Raw genomic sequence first — 25,554 nt, 5'->3', positions numbered from 1 at the left:
GGAGCTTCCCGACATTATTTCATATTCAATCCATTTTGAAACAGCATCCACCACCACCAGGAACATTTTACCGAAAAACGGGCCCACATAGTCAACATGGATCCTTGACCATGGTCTGGAGGGCTTAGTGGTGCCTCTCTGGGTGCGTTACTCAACTGAGCACACATGATGCATTGCTATGCATGGACTCTTAAGAGACTCGATACCGGGCCACCACACAGGGGATCTGGTTATCGCTTTCATCATTACTCTACCCGGGTGTGTGCTGTGGAGATCCGAGTTGAACGTCTCCCTGTCCTTTTTGGGTAGCACTATGCGATTACCCCACAACAGACAGTCTGCCTGAATGGACAGCTCGTCCTTTCGCCACTGGAACGGCTTGATTAGTTCTTGCATTTCAACGGGGATGCTGGTCCAGCTCCCATGCAGTACACAGTTTTTTACTGGGGACAGCAGAGGATCTTGGCTGGTCCAAATCCTAATATGACAGGCCATGACAGGTGATTTTTCATTTTCAAACGCTTCCATGACCACCAACAAGTCTGCGGGCTGCGCCACCATCAACAAGTTTGCAGGCTGCGCCATTTCCATCCCCGTGGTGGGCAATGGTAGCCAACTGAGAGCATCCGCACAGTTCTCGGTGCCTGGCTGGTGGCAGATGGTATAGTTATAAGCTGATAGCGCATGTGCACACCTTTGTATGTGGGCTGAGGCATTCGTATTTATCCCCTTGTTTTCAGCGAACATGGATATGAGGGGCTTGTGATCGGTTTCCAGCTCAAATTTGAGGCCAAACAGGTATGATGCATTTTTTTTGCCTCGAACACACACGCTAATGCCTCTTTCTCAATCATGCTGTAGGCCCTCTCGGCTTAGACAAGCTCCTGGAGGCATAGGCAGCAAGTTGCAACTTCCCCGCAACGTTAACTTGTTGTAATACACACCCGACTCCGTACGATGATGCATCACATGCTTGCACAATTCTTTTACACGCGTTATATAATACAAGCAGCTTGTTGGAGCATAAAATGTTTCAGGCTTTCTCAAAAGCAATTAATTGTTTTTTTCCCCATACCCAGTTCTCACCTTTACGCAATAACACATGTAGAGGCTCTCAGAGGGTGCTTAACCCCAGTAGGAAGTTACCAAAATAGTTGAGGAGTCCCAGGAACGACGGCAACTCCGTGACATTCTGTGGCCTGGGCACGTTCCTGATAGCCTTTGTCTTGGCGTCTGTGGGCCGAATGTCATCCGCCGCGATCTTTCTCCCCAAAAACTCCACTTCTGTTACCATGAAGACGCATTGTGACCTCTTCAGCCACAGCCCTACGTGATCCAGTCGTTGGAGGACCTCCTCCAGGTTTTGTCGGTGCTCGACGGTGTCCCGACCCATGACCAATATGTCGTCCTGAAAAATCACCGTGCGTGGTACCGACTTGAGTAGGCTCTCCATGTTTTGCTGGAAGATCGTGGCAGCCGAGCGAATTCCAAATGGGCATCTGTTGTAGATGATCAGTCCCTTGTGCGTGTTGATGCAGGTGAGTCCCTTCGAAGACTCCTCCAGCTCCTGCGTCATGTAGGCCGAAGTCAGGTCGAGCTTGGTGAACATCTTGCCGCCTGCCAGCGTCGCAAATGGGTCATCTGCCTTAGGTAGCGGGTATTGGTCCTGTAGCGAGCAACGATTAATAGTTACTTTATAATCTCCGCAAATCCTGCCATCACTTTTGAGTACTGGAACAATCGGGCTGGCCCACTTGCTGAATTCCACTGGGGAGATGGTGCCCTCGCGTTGCAGCCTGTCCAGCTCGATTTCCACTCTCTCCCTCATCATGTGAGGTACCGCTCGCGCCTTGTGGTGAATGAGCCGTGCCTCTGGGACCAAGTGGATCCGTACCTTCGCCCAGGAAAAGTTTCCAATGCCTGGCTCAAAAAGGGAAGGACATTTGTTCAGAACCTGGGTACATGAGGCTTCATCGACATGTCAGCACTCGGATGTCAGCCCAGTTCCAGCGTATTTTGCCCAGCCAGCTCCTTCCACACAGTGTGGGGCCATCGTCTGGGACAATCCAGAGTGGCAGTTCATGCACCGTGCCCTCGTAGGTGACCTTGACCATGGCACTGCCCAGGACAGTGTTAAGCTCTTTGGTGTATATTCTCAGTTTCGTGTGGTTGGGGCTCAGGGCTGGTCTGAGTGCGTTGTTGCACCGCAGTCTCTCAAACATCTTTTTACTCATGATGGATTGGCTTGCGCTAGTGTCCAGTTCCATGGCTATGGGTAAGCCATTCAATTTTACATTTAATATTATAGGTGGACATCTCATCGAAAATGTGTGCACCCTGTGTACTTCAGCATCTGCCTCCTCTCTCTGAGGCTCGAAATTGCTTTGATCCACCATGGAGCGATCTTCTTCTGCCACATGGTGGTTAGCAGCTTTTGCAGCTCATCTGCAAGCTCATTGGAGGTGCCCCATTGTTCCACAGCTCTTGCAAACATACCCTTTGAAGCGGTATAAATAGGCTGAATGGAAGCCTCTACAACGACAACAAGGTGTGAATTGACTTGCATTCATCCTTTGTTGCAGACTCTGAGTCATCTGTGTCACCTGAGGCCTGCTGGCAGTTGCAGACTCATGGTTTCTGCCCTGTACATTTCTGCTCGCAAACACAGTTCCAGTTAATTTATGAACATTGCTAGCACTTGTGTGCTGAGAGATTTGTTTGATGTTATCACTGGTGGACATTAATGCCTCTGCTATCGCAATGGCCTTACTGAGGGTCAGTGTCTCTACAGTCAAAAGTTTTCGTAGGATGGTCTCGTGGCCAATGGCTAGTACAAAAAAGTCTCTGAACATTTGCTCCAGGTAGCCATCAAACTCACATTGTCCTGCCAGTCACCTTAGCTCGGCGACGTAGCTCGCCACTTCCTGCCCTTCAGATCGCTGGCACGTGTAGGACCGATACCTTGCCATCAGCATGCTCTTCCTCGGGTTAAGATGATCCCGAACCAGGGTACACAGCTCCTCATACGACTTATCCATGGGTTTCACCGGAGCCAGAAGATTGTTCATGAGGCTGTAGGTCGGTGCCCCCACAGACCGTGAGGAGGACCGCTCTCCTTTTTGCAGCGCTTCCTTCTCCGTCCAGCTAATTAGCTACAAAGTACTGGTCTAGCCATTCGACATAGGCTTCCCAGTCCTCACCCTCCATGAACTTCTCCAGGATGTCCACAGTTTGCTGTATCTTTGCGTTGGATTCGTATACTCGTCGCCAGTTGTTGTGTTACGAACACAGATGAGACTTCACACAAGGAGGTTAAAGCAACAGTGACCTCAGTCTATATTAAGACACTCCAGAGTGAGGAACAGACATGAGGAGCTGGCTTATATACAGTGCTTTCAAGGGATGCTGGGATTCCTTGGGACTTCAGGGGATGCACTCCCTGGTGGCGGAACATGGGAGTGCATGCTTTACAGATACACAACAACCTGTACCTATTTGCTTTGATTAAATTAGAAAGTGACATGCTGCATTGAAAGCATGGGCCACAATGGATATAATTCCTCCTTTTAACTGCAAAAGTGTGCTCGCTTACAATTCTTACTTGACTGCTTAATATAACATTTCTTTTTTAAAGCTTTGGTGACGCAACATAAGTGTAAGGGGAGGAAAACCAATACTCGAACTGAATTGTAGGGTTTATCTGTATTCGGAGATTCTGAGGAATCGGGAGTTCCTGTCTTTATAGCGATTGTAGGACTTGTAAAGTCCTGTCCCCTCAGTACAGATTCAAACGAGGTATGTAGTGAAGTCAAGGTCACTCTGGACCTGCACCTTTATTTCACAGCTCTGGAATGCTGCACTTGCCTGAGACCTGTCCTTATATAACTGTCTCTTGCAAGTGCACCCTTGGTGGTAAGGTATGCTGGTGGTTACAGGTCATATCTTATTACAGTCATGTATAGCATGTTAGGATACAGTTATATATAATAATGTAAGATACATGATATCACCATCCCCCAAGGTCTTATTGTCTTTATAGGTTCAGTCTCTCAGGTGGTCTACGCTCTCGCGTGGAGCGTCTGAGTTGTGGTTCAGTTGTTTGCCTTGGTGTCTGTTTTTCTTTGGGTGTGGTTGCTGGTATCTAGCCTGGGCTGTCTGTTTCGATGGTGTGATTGTTGTTGACTCACCTGGGCTGTCTGTTGGGATTGCCCTTTCCTCAGGTTGTTCCCTCTGTCTGTCCACCAGGTGTGGTGCGAGTTCCACATTGTAGTCTGCCTCTGGTTCCGCAGTGGTGTTGGTAAATCTGCTTTTGACTTGGTCTACATGCCTCCGGCAGGTTTTGCCATTGTCCATTTGTACTACCAGCAGCCTGTTTCCTTCCTTGCCCGTTAGTGTCCTGCAAGCCATTTGGGACCCCTGCCATAGTTTAGTACAAACACTTTATCCCCTATCTCATTCCATCTCCCCCTCAGATTTCTGTCATGGTACTCAGTCAGCTTACGGTGCTTTGCCTCAACGATTTCGTACATGTCTGGGAGGATTAATGAGAGCCTTGTTTTTAAAGTCCTTTTCATCAACAGTTGCGCGGGGGGATCCCAGTCAGTGAATGCAGACGAGATCTGTATGCCAGCAGCAGTCGCGACAGGCGACCCTGCAGCGTGGGACCTTGGATTTTAAGCATGCCTTGTTTAGTGATTTGCACTGTTCTCTCCACCTGACCGTTGGAGGCCGGCTTGAACGGTTCCGTCTTGATGTGATTTATGCCGTGGTCAATTATAAAGTCTTGGAATTCTGTGCTGGTGAAGCATGGACCATTGTCACTGACTAATATGTCAGGGATTCCGTGCGTTGCAAACATGGTTGCGAGGCTCTCCACAGTGGTGGAGATTGTGCTTGAGTTTAAAATGGTGCATTCGATCCACTTTGAAAATGCATCGACAACTACGAGGAACATTTTGCCCATGAATGGGCCCACATAGTCTACGTGCACCCGCGACCACGGTTTGGTAGGCCAGGGCCAGGGGCTCGGTGGAGCATCCCTGGGGCCATTGCTGAGTTGGGCACAAATGGTGCACCTTCGGACGCAGAGCTCCAAGTCCACATCAATACCAGGCCACCAGACGTGGGATCTGGCTATGGCCTTCATGAGAACGATCCCCGGGTGCTCGCGGTGGAGCTCCCGGCCAAATGCCTCTCTGCCTCGCAGAGGCATGATTACTCAGCTGCCCGACATCAGGCAGTCTGCTTGTAGTGATAGCACATGCATGCGCCTGTGAAAGGGTTTTAATTCCTCGGGGCAGGCATCGCGAGCCTCTGCCCAGTCACCGGTTAGGACACATCTTTTTACTAAGGATAACATGAGGTCGCTGGCCGTCCAGGCTCTGACTTGGCGAGCCGTCATGGGCGAACCTGTGGACTCAAAGGCATTGATTGCCATGACTATCTCACAGTCCTGTTCGTCAGACCCTTCCGTGGTCGCCAGGGGTAGCCTGCTGAGCGCACCGGCACAGTTGTCTGTGCCTAGTCTGTGCCTTATGGTATCGTCGTAGGACGCCAGCATGAGTGCCCACCGTTGAATTTGCGCCGACGCGTTGGCGTTTATTGCCTTGTTATCGGATAGGAGGGACGTAAGGAGCTTGTGGTTGGTTTCTAATGCGAACTTGGCCCCGAAAAGGTATTGGTACATCTTTTTGACACCATACACGCACGCGAGCGCCTCCTTCTCTACCATTCCGTACCCACGCTCCGCCCGCGAAAGTGACCTGGAGGCATAAGCTATGGGTTGTAATTTGCCCACACTATTGACATGTTGCAAAATGCACCCGACCCCATACGCTGACGCATCGCATGTGAGAACTAGCTTTTTACCTGGGTCAAAGAAAGTCAAAACACTGTTGGAACACAGATGGTCGTGTGCCTTATTGAAGGCACGTTCCTGGGCGTCCCCCCAAAACCAATCGCACCCCTTCCTGAGTAGCACATGGAGAGGCTCCAGCAGCATGCTTAAGTTCTGCATAAAGTTCCCAAAGTAATTGAGTAGCCCGAGAAAGGCGCGCAGTTCTGAAACATTCCAGGGCCTGGGTGCCAGGCGAAGTGCTTCTGTTTTGGACTCTGTTGGGCGGATTCCATCAGCGGCAATCCTTCTGCCCAAAAATTCAACCTCGGGTGCGAGAAACAGGCACATGAATTTTTTGACTCGTAGGCCTACCCTATCCAACCGCTTTAGTACTTCCTCCAAATTACGGAGATGGGAGTCGGTGTCCCTGCCCGTGGTAAGTATGTCGTCTTGAAATACAACCGTCCCCGGGATGGACTTGAGCAGACTCTCCATGTTGCGCTGGAATATGGCAGCTGCCGACCTGATGCCGAATGGGCATCGATTGTACATGAAAAGGCCTCGATGTGTGTTGATGGTGGTGAGTAGCTTGGATTCCTCGGTCAATTCTTGCGTCATATACGCAGATGTGAGGTCTAATTTTGAGAAAAGTTTAACTCCAGACAATGTGGCAAATAAGTCCTCCACTCTGGGCAGCGGGTACTGGTCCTGTGGGGAGACTCTGTTTATGGTAGATTTGTAGTCCCCACAGATTCGTACGGATCCATCAGGCTTCATGACTGGGACGATTGGACTTGCCCAGTCGCTAAATTCCACAGGTGATGTAATGCCTTCCCGCAGAAGCCTGTCTAGTTCATGTTCAATCTTTTCTCTCATCACATAGGGTACAGCTCTGGCCTTGTGATGGACCGGTCTAGCATCCTGTATGATGTAGATTTTGACTTTGGCCCCTTTGAAAGTGCCCACACCTGGCTGAAAGAGATGTTCAAATCGCTTTATAACTGTTGAGCAGGAGGTCCGTTCCTCTAATGACATGGCATGGACATCATCCCATTTCCAGTTTAGTTTTGCCAGCCAGCTTCTCCCAAGCAATGCTGAGGGGTCTCCGGGGACAATCCACAGGGGAAGTCGGTTCACTGTCCCTTTGTGTGTGACAGAGAGCATGGCGCTGCCGAGGACTGGTATGATTTCTTTGGTATAGGTCCTTAGTTTGGTGTCGACCCTTGTGAGTTTTCGTCTGTCTCTTTTATGCGGCCACAGTTGTTCAAATTGTTGAGCGCCCATGAGAGATTGACTCGCTCCCGTATCCAGCTCCATGTTGATAGATATCCCGTTGAGTAGGACCCTCATCATTATAGGAGGCATCCTGTTGTAGGAGCAGCGGCCATTGATCGTGTTGACCCGCTGTACATCGGTGTCCCGGGTACTGTCCCCACCATCTTCTGGTCCGCTTTCCGACCCATCCAATTCGTATACCAGCCGAGCTGCCATTTTTTTGCACATGCGGGCCAAATGCCCTGTATTTTCGCAATTTCTGCAAGCAGCCTGCTGAAATCGACATCCCCTTGACGAGTGCCCACTCCCACACCTCCAGCACAGACCTGTTCCATTGTTCAAAGTGTTCCCAAAGAATGAGCTGTGTCTGGCTGATCTTTCTTGAGCTTCTCTCAGTTTGTAGTTGATTGCTCGCATTGTGGGTTGATGAGGTGTGAACGGCCGTTCCTGTGGCCCTTGATGGCTTCTGCCTGCTGTCGAGAGCCTGTTCTCCCGGTTTTGTTTGTGTGTGCAGGTAGCAGCTTGTTTAGTGCTGTGAACTTCTTGTTCCGATATTTCGTTAGTTGTCGTACCTGCATTGTAAATCAACCTCGTTTCTTCTTCCCCTACCAAGAATGTCTGTGCAACCAGTGCTGCTGCCTCTAAGGGCAGGTTCTTGGTCTCGATGAGCTTTCGGAAGATGCCTGCGTGGCCTATTCCTTCAATGAAAAAGTCTCTCAGCATTTCTCTCCTCAGTTCATCGGAGAACTCACATAAACTAGCCAACCTCCGAAGTTCCGCCACGAAGTCGGGTATGCTCTGGCCCACACAGCGCCTGTAGTTGTAGAACCTGTGTCTTGGCCATGTGTAGGCTGCTCGTTGGCTTCAGGTGGTCTCTTACCAGTGTGCTCAATTCTTCAAATGACTTGCTTGCTGTTTTCTCAGGTGCCAACAGATCCTTCATTTTGAGCCACAGCTGGTCAAGAGATGGGCTCTTCTCTTGTCTGCCTTATCGTCGCCTAACCAGTCTTTGGTTACAAAGCTTTGCTGGAGCCTTTCTATAAAGTCCTCCCAATTGTCTCCCGCATTGTACTTTTCATCTGATCCGTTGTTCGCCATTCTGTGGATTCTGTAATCCCGTAACTCATTGCCACTGTAAAGTCCTGTCCCTTCAGTACAGATTCACACAAGGTATGTAGTGAAGTCAAGGTCACTCTGGACCTGCACCTTTATTTCACAGCTCTGGAATGCTGTATTTGCCTGAGACCTGTCCTTATGTACCTGTCTCTTGCAAGTGCACCCCTGGTGGTAAGGTATGCTGGTGGTTACAGGTCATATCTTATTACAGTCATGTATAGCATGGTAGGATACAGTTATATATAATAATGTAAGATACATGACAGGGCTTATGTATGTAAAGCTCGCTTATATACTTGCTTGAATGGGTTTTAAGAAGGGGAGCAGTAAAGCTTGCTATGTTGCAAAGCTTGATGGTTAATGAACCATCATAAGTAGCCAAGACTGCATTGACCCTTAGCACAAACTGATAAAAGATGAAAAGATACATTCAGTACTAAATAACACATCCACCAAGGGCAGTGGAGAGTCAACAATCTCGAAAGATAGCGAACCCTGGGAAGCAACGTCGATTCACACGTTATGAGGAACTGAGGCAAAGTTGAACACATTCCAGAAAGGTGACATGTGATGAGAGATGGACAGGTGGGGAAGAACCACTCAGAGCCAGTCTGAGCAGTAGGCCAATTGATGGTTTTGTCGGAGGGTCGCACACCGCAGGAACTGTATAACTGGCATTACAAAGCTCTGATAGGGGAAGTAGTCATTGGAATCTTCCCGAGCATGTTCGAATAAACGGTTAACCGAGGTTTTGTCTGAGTGATTCCGTGGTCGCGATGTCAAAGGATAGATGTCGATTCCTTATATCAGGGAGTCAACCTTGAGGAAGAGAAGTCTTCTTTTTACCCCAACATTAAGTGTCATACTACAGGGATAATTTAATCTGTGACACAATGAGGTTATTTACAGCACCAGGTGAACATCATAGAGAAAGACAGTTACACTTATTACCACATTTAAAAGATTCTGAATCATAGAACTTAAAACTGGAATGAACAAAACAATCATTAAAATTATTGGTTTGATAAGAAATTGCTAAGAATAAATAAGAACAACAGTTTAAATTTACATAATGTTTGTCATGTACGCAAGGTCTCACTGGCTCCAGTAATTGCTATTTTAAAATTCATTCTCAGGATGTGGTGTCACTGGCAAGGTCACCATTTATTGCCTATCCCTAGTTGCCCTTGAGAAGGTGGTAGTGAGCCTTCTTCTTGAACCATTGGTAGCATTTTGATACAACTGAGTGGCTTGCTGTTGTGTACGTAAATAACAGACTAACTGAACCAAGAATAAAGTAACTTAACTGTGCCTTTTATAGTAACTCCCAAAATGGTGTAAAAAAAACAGCATGTTTACAGCAACTGTGAATAGCTCCCGCAGGGTCCTAATGACTGTCTTGTGTCCCGTAACAAAGAAATAGAGTATGAACACAACATATTTCCCCCCTTCTGAAAACACAGTCTATGAACAGACAAAGTCCTTGAGACAGCTAGGCCATGTTCTGGTACGTCTAGACCGGCGTGGAGCTTGCGATGTTTGATCGAGGTTATCGGTTGGGAAACAGAACGGTGCCTCTGTTCCATCCTGCTGGTCTGTTGGCCTGTGAGTTGGGATCAGTCTACGAGCGTTCCATCGGGTTCCATCATTGGAATCATCTTTTGAATGAATTTTAAAATAGCAATTACTGGAGCCAGTGAGACCTTCTGTACATGACAAACATTATGCAAATTTAAGCTGTTGTTCTTATTTATACTTAGCAATTTCTTGTCGAACCAATAATTTGTTTTGGAGGCGAAAGTGAAGATGCGAGCATATAACTATGGTTGCATTGGTTGTAATTTACCAAAATTCCCCGGATTCAGGGGAGTTCCAAGCAGATTGGAAAACTGCAAATGTAACACCCCTATTTAAAAAATGAGACAGACAAAAAGGAAACTATAGACAATCTGTGGTTGGGAAAATGTTGGAGTCAATTATTAAGGGGATGGAGTATAAAAGCAGGGAAGTCTTGCTACAGTTATATAGGGTATTAGTGAGGCCACACCTGGAATACTGCGTGCACTTTTGGTTTCCATATTTACGAAAGGATATACTTGCTTTGGAGGCAGTTCAGAGAAGGTTCACAAGGTTGATTCCAGAGATGAGGGGGTTGACTTATGAGGAAAGGTTGAGTAGGTTGTGTTATGTAATGATGTGTGTATCGTCCCAGTACCGTAAATGTAATGTAAGCACTATGCCACACCACAGAGGGCGCTGTGGTGGGAAACCTGGTAGTACCTGCACAACAAGGGCTATATGAGGCTGACCACCACACCTGAGAGGCACTCTGGAGCTGAACAATAAAGGACGAAGGTCACAGCAGTTAGATTTACACCAGACCGTGTGGAGTCAGTGATTTGTGTGCTACATACACCACATTGGCAACGAGGAAGCTGACGAACTCCACGCAAACATGGCTACTCTGGGCTCGCTCAAGGATTTTACCGTGGGCAATGATTGGGAGGCCTTTACGGAAAGGCTCGAGTACTACTTCACAGCAAATTACCTGACGGAGGACACATACACAATGAGAGAGAAGCACAAGGCGATGTTGCTCTCCCGTTGTGGAGATGAGGTTTACTGTCTCGCCAGGGATTTGCTGGCACTTGGGAGCACCAAGGACAAGTCATACGAGGAGCTGACTGAACTCATTCGTGACCAGTTGAAACCGAAGGAGAGCATCCTCACGGCCAGATACAAATTTTACCATCACTGCAGACCCGAGGGCCAGGATGTCACCAAATATGCTGCAGACCTCAGGAGACTCGCAGCGCGTGTGATTTTGGCACACACCTTGACAAAGCTTTGCGGGATGTTTTCATTATGGGGATTGGCCATGAGGGCCTCCTTCACAAGCTGCTGGCCACGGAACCCATAGTCACTCTGACAAAGGCCATCGCCATCAGCCGGGCATATATGACCTCGACTTGCAACACCAAGCAAATAATCCACACAGTCTCGAACCCGGCAGGCACTGTCCACAGGATAGCGCCCACCACGGACAAAACTGCAGAACGTGGCTCTGCCCGGGGCAGAGAGCACGGACCTCAGGATCCTGGAACTTAGAGTCCGCTGAGGGGGGCCAATCAAGCAGCACCATGCTGGTGCTGTGGAGGAAGCCATGGGGCTCACCAGTGCAGGTTTGCGGAGTACACGTGCAATACCTGCCACACGAAAGGCCACCTTCAGCATATGTGTAAAAGAAATCAGACTCACCATGTAGCTGAGGAGATGGGGGATGATCCACTGTTCAGCGAGGAGCAGATGATGAGGTGTTTGGACTGCACACGTGTACTGACGATTCGCCCCCAGTGATAAGGGAAGTAAAAATCAAAGGAGTCCCTGTGAGTATGGAAGTGGACACGGGCTCAGGTCCGTCGTTGATGAGTCGGAGAACTTTTGATAAACTGTGGATTAACCCAGCTGCACGACCCAAGCTGGTCCCGGTCACGGCGAAGCTGCGTACCTACACCAGGGAACGAATACCTGTTCTTGGCAGAGCGGGGACGAGACGCACGCTTTACCTCTGTGGGTCGTTGCAGGCGATGGGCCGACACTCCTCGGCCAGAGTTGAATGGGGATGGTCCGTGGGAGCTGGGAAGACTTCATCACTCCTCAGGCTGCTGCTCCCCGGGGTGCTGCCATGCCCCGGGTCCCCAGAGAGCAGTGCCGACCGAGCTGGAACTGCAGCCTCAATCCACCCACAGGCAAGCCCCAGGCCCGGACCTCACACAGAGATCCTGCAGCCCCAGCCCCCACAAGTAAGCCCCAGCCCCGGACCTCACACACAGATCCCGCAGCCTCAGCCCCCACAGGCAAGCAGCCTTGCACAGAGGGGCCAAGTGGGGGGGGAGTGAGCCGGCGGGGTGCGAGGGATCCAGGATGGCCGGCGGTTCGGAAGAGCCCCGCCGAGGAGCTGTTAGCGTCGGGCGGCGGCAGCAGCTGGAGGACGGCAGCCGCAGGGGAGGCCGCTACGGAGGCCACGGGGGACGCGGCAAGTGCGGCCGCTGGAGAGACCACGACGGCCGCAGGAGAGGCGGCAAGTCAGGTGGCAGCGAAGGGGAGCGGAGACTGCGACGGCGGAGGGCATCCGGAGCGGCGGAGAAGAAGATGGCGGCGGCATCGTGTCAGAGCAGCAGAGCATCAAAGATGGCGGCACCCAAGGAGAAGCCTTGTGGAATCCTCCTGCATCAAAGATGGCGCCTTAAAAAGGAAATGCACCCGGGAGCCTTAAAAGGGCCTTACCAAGAGGTGGTCCCCACAAAGGACTTCTGTAAGGCAGAGCGAGTCCAAAATGAGCTATGTTAATGTGAGATGGCGAATTTCTAATAAGAATTAATTTTTTAATGCTGAATGGCCACTATATTTGTGTAAAATAATGGATGAAGTACAATTAATGATAACGGCTAACAAGGAAATCAAGGATCCGTTACCAGTCAATAACTAGTTAATGTACCAGATAATATGTACCATACTAACGCACTGTCTATGCCTACCTGCCTTTCGTTGGACAAGTGTGATGTTATGTAATGATGTGTGTATCGTGCCAGTACCTTAAATGTAATGTAAGCACTATGCCACATCACAGAGGGCGCTGTGATGGGAATCCTGGTAGTACCTGCACAACAAGGGCTATATAAGGCTGACCACCACACCTGAGAGGCACTCTGGAGCTGAACAATAAAGGACGAAGGTCACAGCAGTTAGATTTACACCAGACCGTGTGGAGTCAGTGATTTGTGTGCTACATACACCATAGGTTGGGCTTCTAATTAGCGTTCAGAAGAATGAGAGGTGATCTTATTGAAATGAGGGGGCTTGACAAGGTGGATGCAGAGAAGATGTTTCCACTAATATGGGGAGACTAGAACTTGGGGGCATAATCTCAATTTTAAAAGGGCAGCCCTTTATTCTAAGATGAGGAGGAATTTCTTCTCTGAGTGTTGTAAATCTATGGATTTCGCTGCCTTAGATAGCTGTGGAAGCTGGGTCATTGAATAAATTTAAGACAGAGATAGACAGTTTCTAAACTGATAAGGGAATAAGAGGTTATGGGGAGCGGGCGGGGAAGTGGACCTGAGTCCTTGATCGGATCAACCATTAACATATTAAATGGCGGAGCAGGCTCAAGGGGCCGTATGGCCTATTTCACCTCCTATTGCTTATGTTCTTATTTTTGGGCGCTTAACGCTGACCCAATCTCCGTTCTCCAGTTGAGGCTTTTGAGCGCGTCATTTTGTGTCAGTGTATGATTTCGCTTTTCGTTGACGTTCTGAAATCTGGGATGCGAGTGTGGTTATCTTTGCTTTAGGTTTGACTGGGTGTTTGAGAATGTCCAGCAGCCCGCGAAGATTCCACCCAATCATGAGCTCAGTGGGTGTCTTCCCCGTTAGCGAGTGCTTTGTCGAACGGTATGTACTGAGAATGGTTTGAACTGCTTCGTCAAATGTTTGACCAGCTGTGAGGTTGGCTGTCAAACATTCTTTGATGACGCAGTTAAATCGCTCAACACCTCCGTTGCTTTGAGGATTGTACCGAGCAGTAAGGCGATGCTCGATAGCATGACAGGTGAGGAAATCCGCAAACTGGTCGGACACAAATTGTGGTCCATTGTCAGTGATTATGAACTCTGGGAGGCCCCACTTCATGAACATGTGCTGCAGAATAGTGACGCTCATTGATGAGGTCATTAAACTTGTAGCGATTTCTGGCCATTTGGAATGCAGGTCATGTACTACAACAAGGAAATGCTGGTGCTGTGGAGCTGCTTCAACTGGACCGAAGATATCCAACTGAAGTTGTTGCCATGGTCTTTGTGGCCATGGAATGGGCTTCAATGGTGCTGGTCGGATGTTTGTGGTCTTTTCGCTCAGACTACATACTTCGCAGTGTGACACAAACTCCTCGATGTGAGTGTCAATCCCAGGCCACCATACTGAATCGCAACATCTCTGCTTCATGCGGACTGTGCCAGGGTGTCCATCATGTGCCAATGAGAGAACGCGTTGTTGAAGCGACTTGGGAATTACTATTCTATCACCACGAGCTCGGCAGCCATCATTCCAAACAGAAAATTCCTCGCGAAGTCTGTGGAAGGTTTTCAGCTTTCTGCAATTTGCTTAGGCCACTCAGTCTGGAGGATGAGGCACATGTGCTGGAGCATAGCATCACGCTGTGATTCAGTTTTGAGTTTGTCGTAGGAGACAAGGATGGACTGAGTGATGATCGACGTGACATAAGTGTCGTAATCCGTGAACAAGTCAGCACCAGAGTCCAAAGCATGTGTCGAGTGGCTGAGCATGTCAGCTACGTGGTTGCGACTGCCAGCAATGTACATCAAAGTTATACTGATGAAGGCGATCTGACCATCAGTTGATCCGTAGTGGTCTGTGCCCAGATCCAGTTGTAGTGAGTAGCGTAGTTAGCGTTTGGTGAGCTGTACGGAGGATAAATTTCCTGCCATAGAGGTAGATGTGCCTGCATTCATGCGCATAGATGCAAGCGAGTGCTTTGCGTTCCCTGTAGAGTATTTACAGTCTGCAGATGAGAGCATGCGAGAAGCGAAGGCTACTGGGCATTCCAAACCGTCAATCCATTGCGAGAGTACAGCACCCATGGCGGTGCCTAATGCATCCGTGGTAACATACGTAGTGACATTCGGATCAAAGTGCGCGAGGATAGGAGGGAATGTGATTTTCTCTTTAAACATGGTGAATGCCTGAGCCTGAGAATCTGTCCATTCCCAAGGGACGTCCTTGTGCAGCAACTTGTGAAGTGGTTCGGCAATGTACGTGTAGTGCGGGATGAACTTCAGATAGAAGTTGGAAATGCCGAGAATGATGAAAGTTCTTTGACGTTGGTAGCCTCCTGCATTCGCTGGATCGCATCAATCCCTTGTGCTGTGACTCTGTAGCCCAGAAAGTTTATTTCTCCAGCAGCAAATGTACACTTATCGGCATTAAGTGTAATGTTATATGTAGCAAATCTAGCCATAGCTGCGTGACGTCCCTTGTCATGTTCTTTCATTGTCCGTCCATGGATGATGATATCGTCAAGCAGATTGAGGGCTCCCTCTATGCCTGCTAGCATTGTAGTGACAATCTTCTGAAATGCACTTGATGCAGAAGATCGTCCCTAGGGCATGTGTTGATATTGATACAGACCATCATGTGGCATGAATGCTGTGAGCGGTTTGCTGTCCTCCACTCGGGGTATTTGCAGGTAACTGCGGCGCATGTCAAGTTTCATAAAAACTTTTGAGCCATGGAATTCTGAAAACAGTTCATTGATGGTAGGAAGAGGGTACTTGTCGGGGATGATGGCCTTGTTGACCTCTTTCAGGTCAATGCTAGGTGGATCTCCCCATTTTTACGCCAAGCAATGACTAAGTTCGAGATCCAGGGTGAGGTGTCGATGCTCTCAATGATTTCCTGAGATTCGTGTCACGTTAATTCTACAGATACTTGGTTGCAAACCACAAATGGGAGACGGCGAAATCGCTACGTAACCAGTTTGATGGATGGGTCAACGCGGGGACAATAACAGAATTTTGTTGTTATTCCAAACCCTGTGAAGATTGTGGGATACTGCTTGTCAAAATCTACCATGTAGACAGCTGTGCCGGTTGGGTCGTAAACTTTGAACCCAAGCTTGTCAAAAAGATCAACACCCATGAGTCTTCATCCCTTCGTGACATGAAAGGAAAAGTTCTCCAATGTTATATCCTTGTAGTATATTGGGACAGATATGACCCCAAGTACCCCACTTTTGGATTCGGAGTACGCATGTAGAGTGGAAGTTGCAGGCTGCAGTTGGCAGCGCAAGAAGTGTGTTTTGTACACAGCCTCACTCAATATGGAGATTTTACTTCCAAGGTCAATGAGGAGGCAGATGGGCGTGCCGTCAATGTTTACATCACAGTCCTTGAATTTGCCCGAACCAATGTGCGAAATGACACTAATGGTGTAAACTATAGTGGGTTCTAATATGTCCTTACCAAACAGTACAAATGCACACGAGGCCCATACGAGAGAGAAGGTCACTCTGTGACCAGTAACCTTTATTAGCCAGCACTGAAGTGAGGAAGGTGGGTGGAGCTTCCCTTTTTATACCTGAAAGTCCAGGTTAGGAGTGTCTCCAACAAGTTCACCACCTAGTGGTCAGTGTTCTCATGGTGTACAACTTAGGTCAGTTTATACATGGATTACAATGACAGTTGAATACATGACATCAGCTCCCCCCCAAAGTCTTATTGGAATCATAGGTTAAGTCTCTCTGGTGGTTTACGCTCCCTTGTAGAGCGTCTGCGTTGGGGCTCCAGTTATTGGGCGCTGGCCTGAGTGTCTGCTGTTTGCGGTGCCTCAGGCCTGTCCAGACTGCCCACAGTGACTGGGCTCTCCTCCACTTGGTTCCGGTGTTCAGTCACCTGTGGTGGAGTGAACTCTACATCGTGTTCTTTCTCTGCTTCTTCTATGGGGTTGCTGAACCTCCTTTTTGTTTGATCCACGTGTTTGCGGCAGATTTGTCCATTGGTAAGTTTAACGACTAGAATCCTATTCCCCTCTTTGGCAATCACAGTGCCTGCGAGCCATTTGGGCCTGGATCAAAGTTGAGGACAAAGACAGGGTCATTGACATCAATACATCGCGCCCTCGCATTCCCGTCATGGTAGTCACATTGTGGCCGGTGCCTGCTCTCAACAATTTCTTTCATGGTGGGGTGTATAAGGGATAACCTGGTTCTGAGCGTCCTTTTCATTCGCAGCTCTGCCGGTGGAACCGCTGTGAGCGAGTGTGGTCGGGATCTATTGGCCAACAGGAGGCGTGATAAGTGGCTTTGTAGGGAACACCCTAGGGGGGAGGTGATGTCATGTATTTTTTTTTACAGCATATACACATGCAAGCACTTCCTTTTCTACCATCCAATAGCCCCGTTCTTTTCTGCCTGGGACAGACTTCTGGAGGCATAAGCTACTGGCTGTAACTGACCCTTGGCATTAACATGCTGCAATACACACCCGACCCCATAGGATGACGCATCGCATGTTAAAACAAGTTTCTTACATGGGTCATATAGAGTTAACAGATTGTTGGAGGATAACAAATTTCGTGCTCTATCAAAAGCCCTTTCCTGGCTGTCCCCCCAGACAAATTCACGACCTTTGCGTAGGAGCACGTGTAGCGGCTCTAGCAGCGTGCTCAATTTGGGAAGAAAGTTACCAAAATAGTTCAGGAGCCCCAGGAACAAATGCAGCTCTGTCATGTTACGGGGACTGGGTGCTCTCTGAATCACTTCTGTTTTGGATGCAGTAGGTCTGATCCCGTCTGCTGCTACCCTCCTCCCCAGGAATTCTATCTCTGGAGCTAGGAAGACGCACTTCACCTTTTTCAGTCGCAGACCTACCCGGTCCAGTCTGCGTAGCGCCTCCTCCAGGTTGCGGAGGTGTTCTTCAGTATCACAACCCGTGATGAGGATGTCGTCTTGAAAAACCACCGTCCTTCGAATCGACGTGAGGAGGCTTTCCATATTTCATTGAAAGATCGCGGCGGCCGAGCGAATTCCAAACGGACATCTGTTGTACTCAAACAACCCCTTGTGTGTCGTGATGGTGGTCAGCTTCTTCGACTCACTCGCCAGCTCTTGGGTCATGTAAGCTGAGGTCAGGTCCAATTTTGAAAAAAGTTTGCCACCGGATAGCGTCGCAAAGAGGTCCTCCGCTCTCGGTAGCGGGTCTTGGAGTGACACCCGATTAACGGTGACCTTGTAATCACCACATATCCTGACTGACCCATCCGCTTTGAGCACCGGCACAATTGGGCTCACCCAGTCACTGAATTCGACTGGCGAGATGATGCCTTTCCTCAGCAGGCAGTCCAATTCACCTTCTATCTTTTCCCGCATCACGTACTGCACTGCTCTGGCCTTGTGGTATACTGGCCTGGCATCCGGGTTTATGTGAGTAACTACCTTGGTCCCCATGAAAGTGCCAATGTCAGGTTGAAATAGTGAGTCAAATTTATCCAGGACCTGTGAGCATGATATTCGCTCCACAGAAGAAATTGCATTGACATCGCCCCATTTCCAGTTCATGACAGCAATCCAACTCCTCATCAGCAGTGCGGGACCATCCCCCGGGACAATCCAGAGTGGCAACCTGTTCTCCGAATCTTTGTGGGTCACGACTACCGTGGCGCTGCCTAGCACCGGAATGATCTCCTTTGTATATGTCCGTAGCTGTGCGTCAATCGGCAATCATTTTGGCCTTCTGGCCTTGGACGCCCACAACTTGTCAAACTGTTTTATCCTCATCAGGGACTGGCTGGCCCCCGTGTCTAGCTCCATTGATACTGGGATGCATTGAGGAGCACTTTCATCATTATCAGTGGCATCCTGGTGTATGAACTGTATATGTGCTCCACATGAACTCGCTGAACTTCAGCTTCTAGTGATTTCCCCCAGTGTCCATTTGGCCTCGTAGGGCTTACATCGGGCCCGTCCTCCTCGTACATCAATCTGGCTGCAGGATTCCTGCACATACGCGCCAAGTGACCACTAACGTTGCAGTTTCTGCAGGTATATTGCTGATACCTGCAAGCCCTGGCTGGGTGTTTGCCTCCACACCTCCAACATGAGCCATTGTTGGAAACAAAAGGTCTATTACCAGTCGATCATCTCTGCTTGTCTCTGTAACTGTCCTTATGCGCACCATTGCCAGATGTTGATGGCCCCATTACTGGCCGCATTGTCCCTTGCGATGGCATGAATCGCCGTTCAGCTAGCCATTATCTCTGTTGAATTCCCCCTTTGGGTTCGACTACATGCTCGGGCATGTGCCGCTTTAACAATGTTGACTCCCTGTCCATTTGCTGCATTTAAACCAAGATTTTTGTCAAACATTATTCTGGTCTCTTCCTCCCCTGAGATAAATGTCTGGGCTATCAGAGCCGCCGCTTCCAAGGTCAAGTCTTTGGTCTCAATCAGTTTCCTGAAAACACCAGCGATGCCCTCAATAAAAAAATCTCGCAGCATCTCCGCTCTGCATGCATCTGGGAACTTACATAGGCTCGCCAGTAGCCGGAGGTCTGCCACAAAGGCTGGAATGCTTTGCCCTTCTCGCCGCCGGTGCGTGTAAAACCGGTGTCTCACCATGTGCATGCTGCTCGCCGGTTTAAAGTGTTCCCCGATCAACTTATTGAGCTCTTCGCACATCTTGTCCGCCGGCTTCTCTGGCGGTAGAAGGTCCTTCATCAGGGAGTACGTCCTGGATCCACAAACCGTCAGGAGATGAGCCCTGCGTTTGTCGGCCGAATCCTATCCCAGCCATTCCTTAGTGACAAAACTTTGCTGTCGTCTCTCAATAAAATCATCCCAATCATCACCAACACAGTACCTCTCATCTGTGCTGCTAGTGGCCATGCTCGCGTGGTTTAAATCCCAGTTTCTCGTCGCCAATAATATGTCCTTACTATACAGTACAAATGCACACAAGGCCCATACTTGAGAAAAGATCACTCTGTGAATAGTAACGTTTATTAGCCAGCACTGAAGTGATGAAGGTGGGTGGAGCTTCCCCTTTTATTCCTGAAAGTCCAGATTAGGGGTGTCTCCCTCAAGTTCACCACCTAGTGGGCAGTGTTCTCATGGTGTACAACTTAGGTCAGTTGAAATATGGATTACAAAGACAGTTAAATACATGACAGGTTCATCACGATTGGGGTTGTCCACATGTCGAATATGCTGCGATGAACAACAGACACTAGCAAAATGGTTCATTTTACCACACGGAGAGCACTTCTTCCCACGTGCAGGGCAGTTAGGACTCTTTGCTAAATGTGATTTGTCCCCACAGTTAAAGCAGTGGCAGTTAGACCCGTGATCCGTCGTCGGTGGCTTATTACTAGCCCTGGGTTTCTGCTATGATTTCCACTTTGGAGGAACGCCTTGCACATGGGCTGTAGCTGCAGTCTGCTGCATGGGGGAGCAGGGGATTTGATCGCTTTTGAATCAGAAAGCGCTGATTCGAATTGGATGACAAAATTTGTTGCTTTATCCAATGTCAATTTGTCATCCTCCATTGGCAAGCATTCACGAATGCGGGTTTTATATATGTGGACTTGTATTTACTCTGTACAGCCACCAGAGGGCTCATCCCCTGGAGTCCCAAGGGATCCCATAATCCCTTGGGAGCACAGGTATTTAAGGAGGCTACACAGGTTGGAGAGGCACTCTGAAGACCTGCAATAAAAGACTAAGGTCACACGTTACTTTGAACTCACAGTGTTCAGTCTGACTCTTTCTCCATACACAACAACTGGCGACGAGATACAGATAGCAAACCCAAAGATGCAGAGAACAGTGGGCATCCTGGAGAAATATTTGGAGGGAGATGATTGGGAAACTTTTGTGGAGCGACTCGTCCAATACTTTGTGGCCAATGAGCAAGATGGGGAAGAGAGCGCTGCCAAATGAAGGGCGATCCTCCTCACCGTCTGTGGGGCACCAACGTATGGCCTCATGAAGAATCTGCTCACTCCAGCGAAACCCACGGAGAAATCATATGAAGATTTGTGCACACTAGTCCGAGAGCATTTGAACCCGAAGTAAAGCATTCTGATGGCAAGGTACCGGTTCTACACCTGCAAAAGGTCTAAAGGCCAGGAAGTGGCAAGTTATGTCGCCGAGCTGAGGTGCCTTTCAGGACATTGTGAATTTGAAGGACATTTGGAGCACATGCTCAGAGACTTTCTCGTACATGGCATTTGCCACGAAACCATACTTCGCAAACTTTTGACTGTCGAGACCCCAACCTTGAGTAACGCCATAGCGATAGTCCAGGCGTTCATTGCCACCAGTGACAATACAAAACAAATCTCTCAGCACACAAGTGCTGCTACAAATACTGTGAGCAAAGTGATGTTGTTTTCGAATTGTAACGTAGAGGGCAGGTCACACATACCTGCAGCTGCACATCTGCAGATGTCTCAGAGTCCACCATCAAGGGTGATGAATGGAAGGCCATTAACACCTTGTTGGCGCTGCAGCGGTGATCATCATTTCCATTCATGCCGATTCAAAGTGTAAAGTTTGCAAGGGCTGTAGAACAATGGGACATCTCCAATGAGTGTGCAGGCGAGCTGCAAAGCCTGTTAAACTTGCAAACAACCATGTTGCAGAGGAGGATAGATCCACGGAGGATCACGACGAACCAGAGCCTCGGATCGAGGAGGCAGAGGTACATGGGGTGCCCACATTCACCACGAATTGTCCCCCGATAATGCTGAATGTTGAACTAAATGGACTCCCGGTGTCAATGGAGCTGGACACGGGTGCGAGCCAGTCCACCATGGGCAAAAAGACTTTCAAAAGGTTGTGGTGCAACAAGGCCTCAAGGCCAGTCTTCACTCCAGTTCGCATGAAACTAGGAACTTACACAAAAAAACTGATTCCTGTAATCAGCAGTGCTACTGTAATGGTCTCCTACGATGGAGCGGTGCACAAGCTACCACTCTGGGTGGTACCGGACGATGGTCCCACACTGCTCGGCAGGAGCTGGCTGGGAAAGATACGCTGGATCTGGGATGACGTCCGAGCGCTATCGCCCGCTGACGACACTTCATGTGCCCAGGTCTTAAACAAATTTCCTTCGCTGTTCGAACCAGGCATCAGGAAATTCCAAGGAGCAAAATTGCAGATCCACCTAATTCCGGGAGCGCGACCCATCCATCACAAGGCGAGAGCAGTACCATACATGATGAGAGAAAGGTTAGAGATCGAGCTAGACCGACTGCAAAGAGAGGGCATCATTTCACCAATCGAGTTCAGCGAGTGGGCCAGTCCTATTTTCCCAGTCCTCAAGGGAGATGGCACCGTCAGAATCTGTGGCAATTACAAAGTAACTATTAATCGTTTCTCCCTGCAAGAGCAATACCCACGACCAAAAGCCCACGACCTCTTTGCAACGCTGGCGGGAGGAAAGACGTTCACGAAGCTGGATCTGACTTCAGCCTACATGAGGTAGGAACTGGAGGAATCATCGAAGGCCCTCACCTGCATCAACACGCACAAAGATCTTTTTTTTATAACAGGTGCCCATTTAGAATCCGATCAGTGGCGGCGATATTCCAGAGAAACATGGAAAGTTTACTGAAGTCAGTCTCGCACACTGTGGTCCTCGAGGACGATATCTTAGTCACAGGTCGGAACACAGTCGAGCACCTGCAGAACCTGGAGGAGGTTTTCAGTCAATTCAACCATGTGGGGCTCAGGGTAAAACGCTCGAAGTGCGTTTGCCTGGTGCCTGAAGTGGAGTTCTTGGGAAGTAGTATTGCGGTGGACGGCACCAGGCCCACCAATGCGAAGACGGAGGCAATCGAGAATGCACTGTAGCCACAGATTGTGACGGAGCTGCGGTCGTTTCTGGGACTCCTAAACTACTTTGGTAACTTCTTACCGGTTCTCAGCACCCTGCTAGAACCACTACATGTCTTAATACGAAAAGGGGGCGAATGGGTTTGGGGCAAAAACCAAGAAAATGCATTTGTAAAAGCGAGAAAATTGTTATGCTCAAACAAATTGCTTGTGTTGTATGATCCATGTAAGCGTTTGGTACTAGCATGTGATGCGTCGTCATATGGTGTCGGGTGTGTATTGCAACAAGCTAATGATTTTGCGAAACTGCAACCGGTTGCTTATGCATCCAGGAGTCTGAGAGAGCCTACAGCATGATTGAAAAAGAAGCATTAGCGTGTATCTATGGAGTAAAGAAAATGCATCAATACCTGTTTGGGCTAAAATTCGAATTGGAAACTGACCATAAGCCACTTATATTCATGTTTTCCGAGAGTAAAGGGATAAATACCAATGCATCGGCCCGCATCCAGAGATGGGTGTTCACATTGTCCACATACAACTATGCCATCTGCCATAGCCTAGGCACAGAAAACTGCGCGATGCTCTCAGTAGGCTGCCATTGCCCACCACGGGGGTGGAAATGGCGCAGGCTGCAGATCTAGCCATGGTTAGGGAAGCATTTGAGAGTGAGCAATCATCCGTCATTGCCCGGCAGATCAAAATCTGGACAAGCCAGGACCCCTTATTATCTCTAGTCAAAAGCTGTGTGCTTCATGGGATCTGGTTCAGTGTCCCAGTGTAAATGCAGGAAGAAATAAAGCCGTTCCAGCCGCGCAAAGGTGAAATGTCCATACAGGCAGACTGGCTTCTGTGGGGCAATCGAGTAGTGGTCCCCAAGAAGGGCAGAGACACCTTCATCAATGACCTCCACAGTACCCACCCAGGCATTGTAATGATGAAAGCGATAGCCAGATCCCATGTGTGGTGGCCTGGTATCGATGCAGACTTAGTGTCCTGCGTTCACAGATGTAATACATGCTCGCAGTTAAGCAATGTACCCAGGGAGGCGCCGCTAAGTTTATGGTCTTGGCCCTCCAAACCGTAGTCTAGGGTACATGTCGACTATGCAGGCCCGTTCTTGGGTAAAATGTTCCTTGTGGTTGTAGACGCATACTCCAAGTGGATTGAATGTGAGATAATGTCGGCTAGCACGTCCGCTGCCACGACTGAAAGCCTGCGGGCCATGTTTGCCACACACGGCTTACCCGATGTCCTGGTGAGCGACAATGGGCCATGTTTTACCAGTGCTGAGTTCAAAGAATTCATGACCCGTAACGGGATCAAACATGTCACATCTGCTCCGTTTAAACCAATGCCCAATGATCAGGCAGAGAGGGCAGTACAAACCATCAAGCAAGGCTTGAAGTGAGCAACTGAAGGCTCATTGCAGACTCGCCTATCCCGAGTCCTGCTTAGTTACCGCATGAGACCCCATTCATTCACTAGGATCCCACCTGCTGAACTGCTCATGAAAAGAACACTTGAGACAAGGCTCTCATTAGTTCACCCTGATCTACATGAACAGGTAGAGAGCAGGCAGCTTCAACAAAGTGCAAACCATGATGGAGCAAATGTGTCACGTGAGATTGAAATCAATGATCCTGTATTTGTATTAAATTATGGACAAGGTCCGAAGTGGCTTCCCGGCACTGTCGTGGCCAAAGAGGGGAGCAGGGTGTTTTGGGTCAAACTTTCAAATGGACTCATTCACCGGAAACACTTGGACCAAATCAAACTCAGATTCACGGACTATCCTGAGCAACCCACCTTGGCCCCTACCTTTTTTGATCCCCCAACATACACACCAATAGCAACCGGCACCACGGTTGACCACGAAGCAGAACCCATCATCCACAGCAGCCCTGCAGGGCCCAACACACCAGGCAGTCCAGCAAGGCCAGCTGCACTGCAGCCCAGCGAGGTCCCAACAAATGATTCAACAATACCAGCTTTCACACCGAAACAATCAACCAAGGCAAGGAGGGCCACAGATCGACTCACATTGTAAATAGTTACACTATTGACTTTGCGAGGGAGTGTTGTTCTATTTGTGGACTTGTATTTACTCTGTACAGCCACCAGAGGGCTCATTCCCTGGACTCCCAAGGGATCCCATAATCCCTTGGGAACACAGGTATTTAAGGAGGCTTCACAGGTTGGAGAGGCACTCTGGAGACCTGCAATAAAAGACTAAGGGCACACTTTACTTTGAGCTCACAGTGTTCAGTCTGACTCTTTCTCCATACACAGCACGGGGCATCGTTGTTTTTTCATTAATTTGATCCCTGACCATTTCCTCTGTGAGTGCTCCAAAGTTACACATTGTGGTCAGTTCAGTTAATGAAATGTTATACTATTTGATTGGTTCACCGTTCCCTTGCCCCCGTGATGGAATTTGTATCTCTCCATCATGATACTTTTCTTCGGTGCTTACAGAGGAAAGGTTATGAGTTCAAGTCCCACCTCAGAGACTTGAACACAAAATCTAGGCTAACACTTCAGTGTAGTACTGAGGGAGTGCTGCATTATTAGTGGTGCAGTCTTTTGGATGAAACCAACATTAAACTGAGACCCCTTCTGCCTCTTCAGGTGAATGTAAACGATCCCATGACACTATTTAAAGAAAAGTGTATGCAATAACTCAATAGACTGAACAGGTACAAACCTGTCTCTACTTTATCAGGGTCCAAAGTGATTACATTACAAGATGGCTGGCCTTTTATACCTGGGCCGCGCACATGTACGCACAGCCCAATGACCTCTGACAGTGGCGCTACCTGGTGGCTAGTAAACCCAAGCATACATACATGACAATATCCCCTCTCTAAGATATTAGTAATGGTCTTTTTACAAATTGAGATGATCTAGGGCTTTCC

Source organism: Pristiophorus japonicus, chromosome 10 (assembly GCF_044704955.1).
Source record: "Pristiophorus japonicus isolate sPriJap1 chromosome 10, sPriJap1.hap1, whole genome shotgun sequence".
Classification (NCBI taxonomy): Eukaryota; Metazoa; Chordata; class Chondrichthyes; family Pristiophoridae; genus Pristiophorus; species Pristiophorus japonicus.
This window is presented reverse-complemented; position numbering follows the sequence as displayed.